Consider the following 13,125-nt stretch of genomic DNA (forward strand, 5'->3'; position numbering starts at 1 on the left):
TTTTTTTTTTTTTAACAATTTACTCTAATTTCCCATTAGCTGCCCTACAAAAGCCAAGTTATTTTGTCTAGGTATAGTGCTTCATGATATAACCCTAATATACTCTTCCAATTTCATTTCCTTCCACTCTCCACCACAACCTTAAGCTCCAAACCACAATGAACTTCTCACATATCTTTTCAAAACTCAGTGCCTTTGCACATTTTATTCTCTTTGCCTGAAATGCCCTTTCTTCCTCTTCTGTATATAAGAAATTCCCATTCTGTATTCAAGACTATCCAGAGGTTACCTCTTCTGCCAAACTTTCCCTGGGGTGGCTGGCATCTACCACAGCACTTATTTCTGTGTATTTGATTTATTTTTTCATGTGCTTACCTCTTCTATTGGACTGAATTCTTTAAGAGTAAGGATTATAGGTTTTTCATTTTTAAATCCTGAATACCTAGGCAAATGTCTTCAATGTGGATAAACAAATGCTTATTAACTTAATAACTTAATTTCTTCTGTCAAGTCAGGATCCAATGAATGAATGTCTTGACCTGGAATCAGTTTTTGAACAACCAAATGCTGATATTTTCAATGGTGACCATATTTTATATTCTAAACATTTTATTCTTTGAAAGCTTCATTCCTTAACAACCACATTTTGGTTATTTTTTTTCCTATTTTTGTTTACATTCTTTTTTTCTTTTAAAATTTAGGTATAATTGACATTTAATACTATATTAGTTTCCATTTTATAACAGAATGACTTGATATTTGTATAATAAATGATTACCACAATAAGTTCATTTTGGTTATTTAAATTAACATAATGTGCTTTATCACATAAGAAAAAACATTTAAATTTTATTCTTAGAAGTTTAGGGTATCATGGAAAATCAGGAAGGTGACAATTTGTGTATACATGAATTTATTACTACTAATCACATCATGCCTTATAATGTTAGAAACTCCATTAATAAAATAAGAATTTAATTGGAAGATCTCTGGCTAGTGTGGATTTCATTGGTTTGGGCCATAGCATTTTACAATCTACTTCATTTTATCTGCTCTTTTATCAAACTGATCAAACACCTCCTAAGCTGTCGTAGAAACATGCAGGTGAGAAATGAAGGCCAAGAAGCAATTCAAAAGAGGGACGGGAAAATACAAAAGCAACATGTTTTTTTTATATTTAATGTGATCTGGTCTATATCTATAGGTTGATGAAACTTGAAGAAATCTGAGTTATCTACACTAGCTATCCCAGGAAATGACCAGTTCTTTGAAGACAGAGAGCTTTTATTCATCTCACTTTTTCTTCAAGCAAAACATTCTGAATACACATTTGCAGAATTGTATAAAATGGAATGCTTTACTCTTTCCTTATAAAATTTTAGATGGCATTCTAATAAAGCATATTCATCTGTGGCCTGATATAATAATAAAATATAACACATGTGCATCAAAAAGAGTGAAAAAACTTGCTTTTATTTTTATGTCATATTTAACAGAAATAGAGAAATATTTTTAGACGATGTTAAGGCAGAGGAAACCGCAAAGTAATTGCTCACTCAGTCACTGAAGATGAAGAGTTTATCTCTGTCAACTAAAAGAGATAGTATATAAAACAGGCCCTAGGAAAAAAAGAACTATTTTTGTTTCACAGAATAGAGAGCTATGATTGCAAAAAGAATTCATTGGTGAGCAAAGCAAAACTATAGTGTTTACCTATTACAAAGCCCTTTTAAGTCTGTGATGCAAAAAGAATAACCAAACCAAAAGATAACTTGGAAAATATCTTCTAAACTTTCCAAAAATTTTAAACTTAACAATGTGAAAAATGAGAACCATTCTCATAACACTGGCAAGATAATCAAGTTTAAGATGTCCTCACAATTTCATGCTCAGTCTGTACTTAGCTGTAACCTCTACAACTTTTTTTTTTTCTCAGTGGGCTGGGCAGTGAAACCAAGATTCGCCTTCTGGGACAGAGCCATTTTAAATACAGTGTTTGGCCTGCTCATCAGACACAAAATAGCAGTGAATCATTCATCTTCTAACCAAAATTATGCTGGTTAATTGCATAGCTATCAAACTTGACAGTCAATGTTTACATTCAAAATTTGGGGTAGAAGATAAACGAGTTTTTAACAAAAGAAATATGAAGTGGACCATTAATGAAATTCTAACTAGAATGAAACTAAATCCTTTTTTTTTTTATGGCAGTAGTAAATGTTTTAAAGATGTATTGCTTGTTGTTTTCCAGTCTGTCTTCTTGACCACAACCAGTATAGCATATAATAATTCTAAAATAACAATCTTCTAAGTTGTGTTATTGTAGAGTAGCTTTATAGCCCAACCCCAAAGCAAAATAAACATCAGTAATGAATTGTTCCCATGAACCAACCTAAGGAAAGACTGTCACTAAAAAACTAGTACATTTTTAAAAGCCTAAGAAAGGTAGAAATCTGAGGTATGACAGTTTCATTGCTAATTTTTGTCATCCAAGATTTCATCCAGCTAAGGGCAATTATTTAGTTAGAAAATAATATTTCAAGAATTTTACTGGCTTTAGTTATAATCATTTACAATCTACTGATAAACTTGGGAGTATATCAAAGGGTAAAATTGTTTATTTATTCATCAATAGTTGTTGAAATTTAATGGGACTCAAGATGCTGTTTAGTTTTAGCCAAAAATAGGCAACAAACACTTTTTTTTATTACAGAACATAAAGGCTGACTAATTCATAGCAATGTATTTTTTTGTTTTCATATTAGTCATTTGAAATTCAATATGACTGAAATCTAATATGCTCAATATGTCATAGGTTGGTACAATAAGTCATATCTGAAAAAGAAATTGCTATTTGTACATATTCTTTTTGTTGGCTCCTAAATTCAGTCATTTAGATAAACATATCATACTTCCCTCAATTAAATGTCCTAACTTGAGTAGACATTTAATAACACATTTACTCTAAACTACATTGTATTACCTTGACATTAAATGTTGGTAACAAATCAGATGTTTGTTCTTTCATGTACCCCAAGAACTTTTTATAGACTCAGTCACTCTTTGGCAACAATCAACTGATTAGCTTATTGATAACAACATACAAAGGTGAAGTAAAAAGTAAATAAAATAAATTTAGGCTTAAGCGCTGCCGCGGCCTGAGGAATGTCAACTATTCAACATGGAAGAGGAGGTGGATAAGCTGGAATTGATGAATTCTGGGCAAGTAGAAAGAATGAATAGGACCCTAAAAGAAACCTTAATCAAGTTAAAGGAGGAGACCGGTGAGAACTGGGTAGAGTTACTCCCCTTTGCCTTGTTCCGGGTCAGAAGTACCCCATATGTCAACAAGTGGACTCCCTATGAGCTCATGTTTGGACAACCTACTCCATTAGTTCCCCAGCTCACTAGAGAGGAAATAGAGGTATCTAATCATAATTTCCTCAAGTCCCTACAGGCATTACAGCAGATCTGAGAGGAAGTGCGAGAACTAAGGAGGGAAAGAGGAGCAGCCCAAGAAAGCAGCACCCGAGAACCTCCACCAGAGCCTGGACAATGGGTATGGATCCTTAATCATTGCAGGGGAAACCTCGAGCCAAGGTGGCAAGGGCCATTCCAGGTATTGCTCAGCACACCTTCTGCTGTTAGAATTGCTGAGAAGCCCTACTGGATCCACCTATCCCATGTGAAGCAGGCCCAGGAACCAGGAGAGAATAATAGGACATGGCGAGTGTGACGGGACCCCGATCAGCCTCTCAAGGTCACCTTCTCCAAGGAATAAGGACTCTAATATATTATTGGACCAATAATCCTAAACAAGGTTTTAGGTTTCATCAAAGAAAGAATAGAAATTGTTAAGCTCATGGTTCTTTCTCAGCCTTACACGCTCCTAGCAGGGGAAGAAAACGAGTCAAAGGTTTAACTCATGTCTAAAAAAAAGGGGGGAATGTAGGGACCCGCCTTACCCTGAAGGTTGCATGAGAGGTTGCATAAGGAACAAGGAACTTAGAGCTGACCCAGCCCCCAAATCCTGTTTATCTAGATTTGTAACAGTTTTAACAGTTTTAAAACTTTTCCACTGCCTGCCCTATGTTACTATGCCATGTGACTTCTCCCCCCGCCAATAGCTAATAGCCAAGTCTGCTTTTGGAAACTGCTTGCTTGCTCAGCCTATATAAGACCTAGTTTGTGAGCGTTTGGGTGCGGCTCTCATCTGCGACTTTTTAAGAGTATAGTGTCCCTGAGACACCCGAGAGTCCGCCCCTGTGCAGGTTAAAAGCTTGGCCAATTTTCCATCTAAATTCCTGAAAGTCTCCGACATCTGTTTTATACCCCGGTGGATGCTACAGTATTGATTTTAGAGAGAGTGTAGAGCTGGTGGTTGAGGCCAGGTGGGTTCTTAATGAACGCAGAGGAACTGCAGAGCTGAAAAGCGTCGGGCCATACCCGTTTATTGGAGGTGAGCAAAGACAGGTGAGCAAATAAGAAAGGAAAAGAGCCCTGGCAGGTTGGCTCAGCGGTAGAGCGTCGGCCTGGTGTGCGGGGGACCCGGGTTTGATTCCCGGCCAGGGCACATAGGAGAAGCGCCCATTTGCTTCTCCACCCCCACCCCCTCCTTCCTCTCTGTCTCTCTCTTCCCCTCCCGCAGCCAAGGCTCCATTGGAGCAAAGATGGCCCGGGCGCTGGGGATGGCTCCTTGGCCTCTGCCCCAAGCGCTAGAGTGGCTCTGGTCTCGGCAGAGCGACACCCCTGAGGGGCAAAGCATCGCCCCCTGGTGGGCAAAGCATCGCCCCTGGTGGGCGTGCCGGGTGGATCCCGGTCGGGCGCATGCGGGAGTCTGTCTGACTGTCTCTCCCCATTTCCAGCTTCAGAAAAATACAAAAAAAAGAAAAAAAAGAAAGGAAAAGAGCTAATAAAGGAGAACCTGCTTTTCTCAGTGAAGGGCAACGGAGCAGGAAAACCACAACTCACTGGCAGGAGAGCGATCTGGGAGACTCGCCCCAGAGGGACACCACCCGTGGCCTTACACAGACCACACACACGTGGCGCGGCGCTGCCACATGCTTATGTGCTAATCGGGCAAAGTGCTTGCAGCCAGTAACCAGCGAGTAAGCCTAACACAGCTGTTTTCCCCACAGAGGGAGCGAGAGAGAAAGATCAATTTGCTTTTCCATTCATTCATGAGTCATAGGTTGGTTCTTTCAATATGCGCTGACCAGGAATCAAGCCTGTAACCTTGGAGTGTCCTGAGCACTCTGACCCAGTGGTTCTCAACCAGAGGTCTGTAGAGCGGTGTGGGTCCGCCAGAAAACTGCCAGTCCACAGCCCACCAGTTGAAAAACACTGCAGTCTAACAAACTGAGCTACCCAGCCAGGGCTTAACTAGTTATGTTTTAATGTCTAACTAACCTCGTGGCTAGCGTCGGCTATAAACTTATACATTTCAAAAGAGGAAAATATGTATTTTTTCAGCAATGCTGAGCACACATTTTCAACACTTTTCAGGTAACCCAAGGAGGTGGTGTTATGACTCCCTTTCTTCACCTGTGTCCTCAGCAGCTGGTTTTGATGCTCCAATCCTGACTTCTGAGAGTTCACCTTGATACCTAAGGGAAGAAAACAAGGCTAAAGCTTTTACTCATGTAAGGAACAGTTAAACCATTCATTATTTCCTCACATTAGACAAGAATTCTAAATTGTTCCCAGTCACTTACATTTTGTCCAAAGGCTCATCCTCACCAGATGACTCATCCTGTAGGCTCTCTCTGCCATATATTTTTGGTATGGCACTGATTGCTCCAAAGAGCTCTTTAAGCCACAGCAGCCGCCTGCTCCAAAAACTTCCCCCCCTAAAAACAGACATGGAAATCTGAATTCTCCATTTTCCCTGCTTTGACCACCTCAGTACTTTACCCTCCTCAGTTACCTCATTTCACTTACTGGAGAGCTTCTGTTATGTCCCATAATTGGCACCTCTGCCGGCGCTTTCATGGCCTGTCCCACTCTGACTAAACGTCCAGGTGCCGTGTTTTGGGAGCTGTCCTCACCTCACTTGACTCTGCTCTTCCTCTTCATCCTGGGCATCTGTCCTCTCATTTTTCTATTGGCCCGTTTCCCACTCTGCTTTGGGAACCTCGACTTTCTGCTCCTCCTTGAAAAGCTTCATCAGGAGTCCTGTTCCAGAAACCAGAGTTTCCTCAATTATTTTTGTAGCTTGAATTGTAAAATTCAGGTATAAGAGAACGGTTCCCTCTGTTGTTTTTAACACGACTTGGGCATATTGCCAACTTGTACATTTGAAAAAAAGGGAGTTTAGTAATGTTGATGCTCTATCTTTTAGATTTCCCTCCAAAAAAATAAGGTAGCAAGTAATTTAGAGCTCTAAGACTATCACTTGTGTCATTAACTTCAAGCTACTCACTCATAATGGTTGACAGCTTGTTGCCACATTTTTCTGGGGACGTCTTCTCCGGTTCAATAGTCAGCTCAGTGCTGGTGCTTTCTCTATGGCTTCTTACTGCATCTATTAATGCTGCCTTTGCTGTGGGCAGTTCTTCATCTGTAAAAAAGAAGAGATCACTTTTGATAACGAAACACTCATGGGACAGCTTTTGTCAGTCCACAGCCTGCATCCGACTTAGATCAATTAGGAACGGCAGATATCTCAGTGCCTTTTACAGAGGAGAGAAATAAACCCTACCTAAACCTATGCTTGGCAACACAACAAAAGCAGAAAAGGTGTCTTTTTCAAAAGTGGTCATTTACTCACATTTCATAGCATGATTATAGTAAGTATATTTAGAATTATTGATCTGGTCCCCAAGGAACAACTGCCCGGTACTGAGGAAAAGCCAAGGCTGGAAGACACCTCTCAGGTAGACTCTCTGCAGATCCACGTGACTCCTCACATTCATGTGCCTCATCCTGTCCTCAGATGCGGAGGGAGCATGAGGCTTCCTCTCTCCATCGTGTCAGTGTGCTCGTGTTCTTGCTACCATCACAGGTGACCATGATGAACACCCAGCGCCAACATGTCCTCATCTGGACCTGCCCTTCCCAACCTACCACCCACTCCTCAGCTTGGTCCCTGCTGCCACATATTCTAGCCCCCACAACAGAAGGCTCTATACACAAAACCCACTACGTCCACCTTAGCTCTTTGGTTAAATTTAGGCAGGCATTGGCCCTGGCTGGTAGGGTTCATGGTAGAGCATCTACCTGGCATATGGATGTTCTTGGTTCAATTCCTGGTCAGGGCACACAGGAGAAGCAACCATATGATTCTCTATCCCTCCCCCTTCCTTACCTCTCTCCCTCTCTCCCCCTCCCACAGCCATGGATAGATTGGTTCCAACACATCAGCCCTAGAAACTGAGGATGGCTCTGTAGGAGCCTTCCCTTAGGTGATAAAAACAGCTTGGTTATGAGCATGGCCCAGAAGGGCAGAGCATCAGCCCCAGACAGAGGTTGCTGGGTGGATTCAAGTCAAGGCTTGAGGGAATCTCTTTGTATCTCCCTCCTCTAACTTGAAAAATAAAGAAATAAAAATTTAGGCAGGCATCTAGGATATTGGTTAAGAGATTTGCCAGGTTGTGTGCCAATGTGGAATGTTCGATAAATCTATGGAATAATAATACTTGGGGTCCTAAAATGCAGAAGGAAAAAGCAACTTTTGTCAGATGCCTACTTCACTTTCATTTCATGTCATGTCTTATATTTTCAGTTATACTTGGGGAACCATCCAAAGCTTCTGACCACATGAAGGTCAAGTGTGTGTTTGTGCAGCTCGGTTTCTTTCATGAAAGAATTAAAAGTATTGCTGGTGGTGGTGTGATGGTCAGAGAAGGTCAGAGTCCTACGAAAGGAGTAGCACAGGCTTCAGAGAGCCCCAAACTGGAAGCAGGAGACCTGGTTACTAGGGGATAGCAATTAATACTTTCAGATTTTGTTTTTACTCACCTGTAAAAGGAGATAGAAATGCCTGTTCTGCCCACCTTTGGGTAAAAGAAACTTATATATTTGGTCAAAAAATTGTTTTGAAAAATAAGTGACACTGTCTATATATAAGGAGCAAAGTGTTATTATTTGTGATGTGGCCCAGATCACTGACAGAGACCCATATTCAAGCTATCGGAGCAGGAGGACACATTTTGGAACTGATCAAATGGGTGCAAATAAACCTAATGTGTAGAAAAATCTTAAAAATAAATAAATAAATAAATAAATTTAAAAAATTCTAAATGGCTATTTTCCATTTTCAAACTAGTATTTCAATTTAGTATTCTCTTAAATTCTTCTATTAGCCTCAGTTGATTTCTTTTTTTTTCTTTTTTCTTTTTTTATGGTGAGAGGAGGGGAGATAGTGAGGCAGACTCCCACATATCCCCCAACTGGGATCCATCCACTAGAGTGCCAAGCTATTTTTAGTGCCTGAGGCTGATGCACTCCAGTGGAGCTATCCTCAGTGCCTGGGACCACGCTTAAAGCAATCCAGTCAATAGCTGCATGAGGGGAAGAGGGAGAGAAAGGGAAGAGGGAGAGGGGAAGAATCAGATGGTTGCTTCTCCTGTGTGCCCTGACCGGGAATCAAGCCCGGGACATTCACACACCAGGCTGACACTCCACCACTGAGCCACTGGCCAGAGCCTAGGTTGAAATTAAATATAGAACACCCCCCAAAAAACATTTAAGAACCAGTTCATAAATTGAAGTCACAAAAATCCTGGAACATATGATACATCCTCCGCATCCCAGTCCGACACTCTATCCATTGTGCTATCGCCGGGTCAGTGAACATACATTCTTATTTGATGTTTCAGAATGTTTCCATCAATAAATGAACTTTTATAGTCTATCAATGTCAGGGCTAATGATGAGGCTTTGTACTTAGCATGGCGTCTTTCATCTTTGGACTTTGAAACCCTTTATGGGGGTTAATTAATTCTCACCACACCCCTCTGGGACAAGTTGGTATCATTATCTATTTTTTACAATTGAGATCTACCTAGTGACATAGAATAAACCAAGGACTCATTTAGTGTGACCTACAACACTATAGACAACCATGCTATTGGCATCTTTCTATCTCCTATCAGTATCAATGTTTAACCTCAACAGAACAATTTCTCATTTAGCAACATAGTTAACTTACTTTCTCACTCTGAAAAATTTACATTGCCTCTTTAAAAATTTGTTTTACTGCTTTCTCTTTGCTACAAAAGGATTTTATACATTTTGTAACAAAAATGTATAAATTGGTACCTTGTGAAAATTAGATTGTGCATCACTTACAGTTACATATAACACTCTCAGGAAATGTCTAGCATTCAGTATCAGATCATTTACAGGGAAATTTTAGAGTCCACATAAGCTATTCACTTAGAAATCTTTATGGTGATGTTGTTATAATACAACCTCATGAACTGACTCGTGTTGGCTTGTTCAGGCTTGTGCTCTTTGTGAACTGAAGACCTGCCATAAACCCAGTTGTAACTAGTTTGTCTGCTATTGCATTATGTCTCACATTAACTGAGAAAGTAAATCTGCATATCCATTTTTCTATTGGAGTTCAGTAACAAATGTCTGCAACGGAAACAAGATAAAAAAACAGTACTTTTTTCTAATCACTTATTATTTTTCCTTTTTTTCTTGAAACATCCCAAAAAACTTTGTCTCCTAACCCTCACAAATCCAATAGCTTTGTTTTTCTACCCCTCACATGACTAGCATCTTTCTCTCTCTCTTTTTAGATACCTGAAATACAACGTTATTCTTGTTCTAAATGATAAGGAATGGGAATGACAGTAACAAACAAGACTTCACCGCTGAATATTATGATGTGACTGCAACAGTCTTATAGTTGAAACTCAGTAAGGAAACAACTGCATTCCAGAAGAGCTAAATGTGTAGGTCATAAAAATGAAGGTATTTTAAACTGCCACATTCTCTCTGAAGCCCGTGTATCTCTTCCAGCATTCCAAAGATCAAGCATAGGTTCTGTTTAGCTATATAATAAAGTGCAAACGCGCTGCACCACTGACGTCACAGGACAGTTGCTTATTAAACCATACTCTGACGCTGGGCTCTTTCTTCCCCAGACCACATGTTGTCATCGTCATCCGAGAGAGTGGTGGTCAGAGCAACCTATATCGTGCTCATACTGTGCTGCCAAAGCCGGGGCTATGACCACCTCTGGGGGGGCAGAAGCAAGCATGATGACCAACTCCAAATTAGGATTTCCAATTAGTTTTTTTTAGCAAGCCAGAGGAAGGGCTTTTCAAAGTTGTGGTTACTTTAGGCAGAAATATCATAATACTAAAGATTCTTCTGCCAGTGGAAGACAATGATTTTGCCTTAACTCTCCTGTCCTTGATATCTACTTTGTTGTTACACAACATGATGGGGATGTTTTTACACACTTGTACCGGATCTCCATGCCAGTTAGTCACATTCCTATAAGTAACTTTCAAAGTTACATCAAACATTATAATGGCACATGGGCTTGAATGTCGTAGCTGTCTTTCAGTCCGCCAAACTCCTTAATAGGCCCCCTGTTGGTGTGGAACCCGAAGGGAAGAGCCTCAACACCCAAGGTGGCCACTTCTTAAATTCACCAATCAGATGAGGCTTCACAAATGTAGTTTTCCAAGTCCCACCATCACCCCCCAATACAAATGTGAACTGAACTTGGGGTCTCCTTGGGTGGCCCTGGTGATGTTACTTCCAGAAATGTCTCTGGGCTCATCTAACTTAGCATCTCTTATTAAAAGAAATAATGCCATTTTCCCCCAAAACATATTAATAACCATGGGATTTTAAAAATTACATTTTAATTGCCCTGTCTAGATGAAAATGCTATTGGGAAATGTCTCTGTTATTAGATTTACTCTAAGTTTGGTTTGTTTACGCTGCTTTTTTTTTTTTATGAGGTTCTTTCTACTACTTCATTAATTCTATCAGATCATTTTTTCTACCAGCAAATGATCTTTCTCTTTCTTCATATGAACAATTCTTTTCCCTGGTCTACTTTGAATAATTTGTATAAAATACAGTACAATAATTACCTTTGCAGAAAAGATAAAAAGGAGGGTCAAACATGCACCATTTTAGCTTGACTAGCGGTCGTGCAGTGATACAGCGTCAACCTGGTTCAAAATCACGAAGTCAGTAGTTAGAGCGTGGTCTCATCCAGCTTGAGCACAGGCTGGCTGGCTTCAGTGTGGGATCATCAACATGATCCCAAGTTCGCTGATTTGAGCAAGGGGTCATCGGCTCAGCTTGAGCCCCCTGTCAAGGCAATCAATGAACAACTAAAGTGATGAGGTTACAAACTGTTGCTCCTCATCTCCCTCCCTTCCTCTCTCTCTCTCTCTCTCTCTCTCTCTCAAATAAATAAATAAATAAATAACCACCATTTTAATTTTAAAATTTTTGGAACTATACTATTCAAATATATTATTCTTCACACTTCATGCCTACTCACTGGCCTTATATAAAAACCACCAATTTTTAATTTAGAATATTACTAGTCATATGATTTTAGCAGTAAATATTTTGTTTTAAAATTCTTCTATACTAAATTAAACCATAGTATAGTATAGTTAAAGTACACACACACACACACACACACACACACACACACACATATACATATGGTTTAAGAAAAATAGCAAGACTTTTTAATATGAATAAATTACTCCAAGTTTCAGGGTCAGATTAAGCCCTGTTAAGCAAATCTCAATTGTTGGAAACTTTAAATATTTTCCAAGGTCCGCCAATGCCCATATAGCTTGGACATATTACAAAATCTTTTCCTCTTTAAATAGAAATATGTTCTATATTCTTCAAATGAAAGTTTTAAAAAGAAGAACACATCTTTTGACGTTTGTTGCAAATTATAATGGAATTCTTATTCTAGGTTTGGATAAAATCAGTTATACTTTATTTGTCATACACTTTCAAATATTTATTTTAGGGAATAGTGGATAAACCTGCCTGTTCTATCTGGTAGCTTTAAACTGGGTCAATTTCACCATTTGGTGCTAAGCACCATTCATCACCCTTATCTCTCTAACAGCTAATCTAAAGTAGTTAAGTAGTAATATATTAGCATTCCCCCTTTTAACTGATGCAGCAAGCTATAAACCTAGCTTGCAAAACAGAAAGAAAAAGAAATTGTGCAATAAGCCTTACTGATTTAGAGGTAGAAAGCTTGGTAAACTATTTTCAATTAAAAATAAAGAGTCTTAAAACTATTTTCATACAGTTAGTAGATTTTTTCCTGTGCAGTACTAGGACATCATAGAGTATATTTAATGAGTCATGCAAGGAATGATGTCTTTCTGTTCTTTTAAAGTTCATGTCAAAAATAGAGCAAAACACATTACATTCTCACACTGTAGTAAAAGCCCTGTTCAATTTCCTAGATGATTGTCAGTTGCTATGTATCAGGACTTTTTATGATACAATGTGAATAATATAAAGCTTACTGTAGTGATAGTATTTCTAATTAACACTCTATCATACACTGGTAAACTAAACTCTCATGTGCTCCTGGCATATTTGAGCTCAGTTTCAAAAGTTCTTCTATTTTTTTTACTAGATACAATTCACCAAAACATCTTCCTTCTTTTATAGAATCAACTTTTCATTGTTGCTTCTCTTGCTGACTTAAAGTGACTGAAAAACTGTTCTGGTATTATTGAAGTCAGTTTTTATGAAAAATTAGCATATATATTTTTTATAAAAAAATACATATGTATTTACTTGAAAGCAGACAGTATGAAAGTGGATGAATTAAATAATAAAGGAGGATATTTATTCATCATAAAACATTTCTCTGTGCCAAGCAACATACCAGGCACTGAGAAGACATGACGCAGACACAACCCTTCCTGTCAGAAAAATGACAATCTTGTTAGAATAGAAACTACCTTCTTTGCAATTCATGACGAATCATTCATCACACACACACACATCCCTTCAAATTTTTATCTCCCTAGTCTTGGCATTTACCACTTCGTCTTAGATCACTACAGAGGTCTCCTCTAAAAGTTCTTCCAGCCTCTGGTAAATCCACCCTCTTCATGTTCCTGGATTGATTATTCATCCTAACTTCTACTTTAA

At 39.0% G+C, this 13,125-nt stretch overlaps 1 pseudogene; it reads right to left on the reverse strand.

The window, feature by feature from the left end:
* Positions 1-5,524: 5,524 nt before the first annotated feature.
* Positions 5,525-12,874, reverse strand: LOC136406503 (GTP-binding nuclear protein Ran-like; annotated as a pseudogene).
* Between the last annotated feature and the right edge of the window lie 251 nt (positions 12,875-13,125).

The sequence above is a fragment of the Saccopteryx leptura genome, chromosome 5 (genome assembly GCF_036850995.1).
Source record: "Saccopteryx leptura isolate mSacLep1 chromosome 5, mSacLep1_pri_phased_curated, whole genome shotgun sequence".
Lineage (NCBI taxonomy): Eukaryota > Metazoa > Chordata > Mammalia > Chiroptera > Emballonuridae > Saccopteryx > Saccopteryx leptura.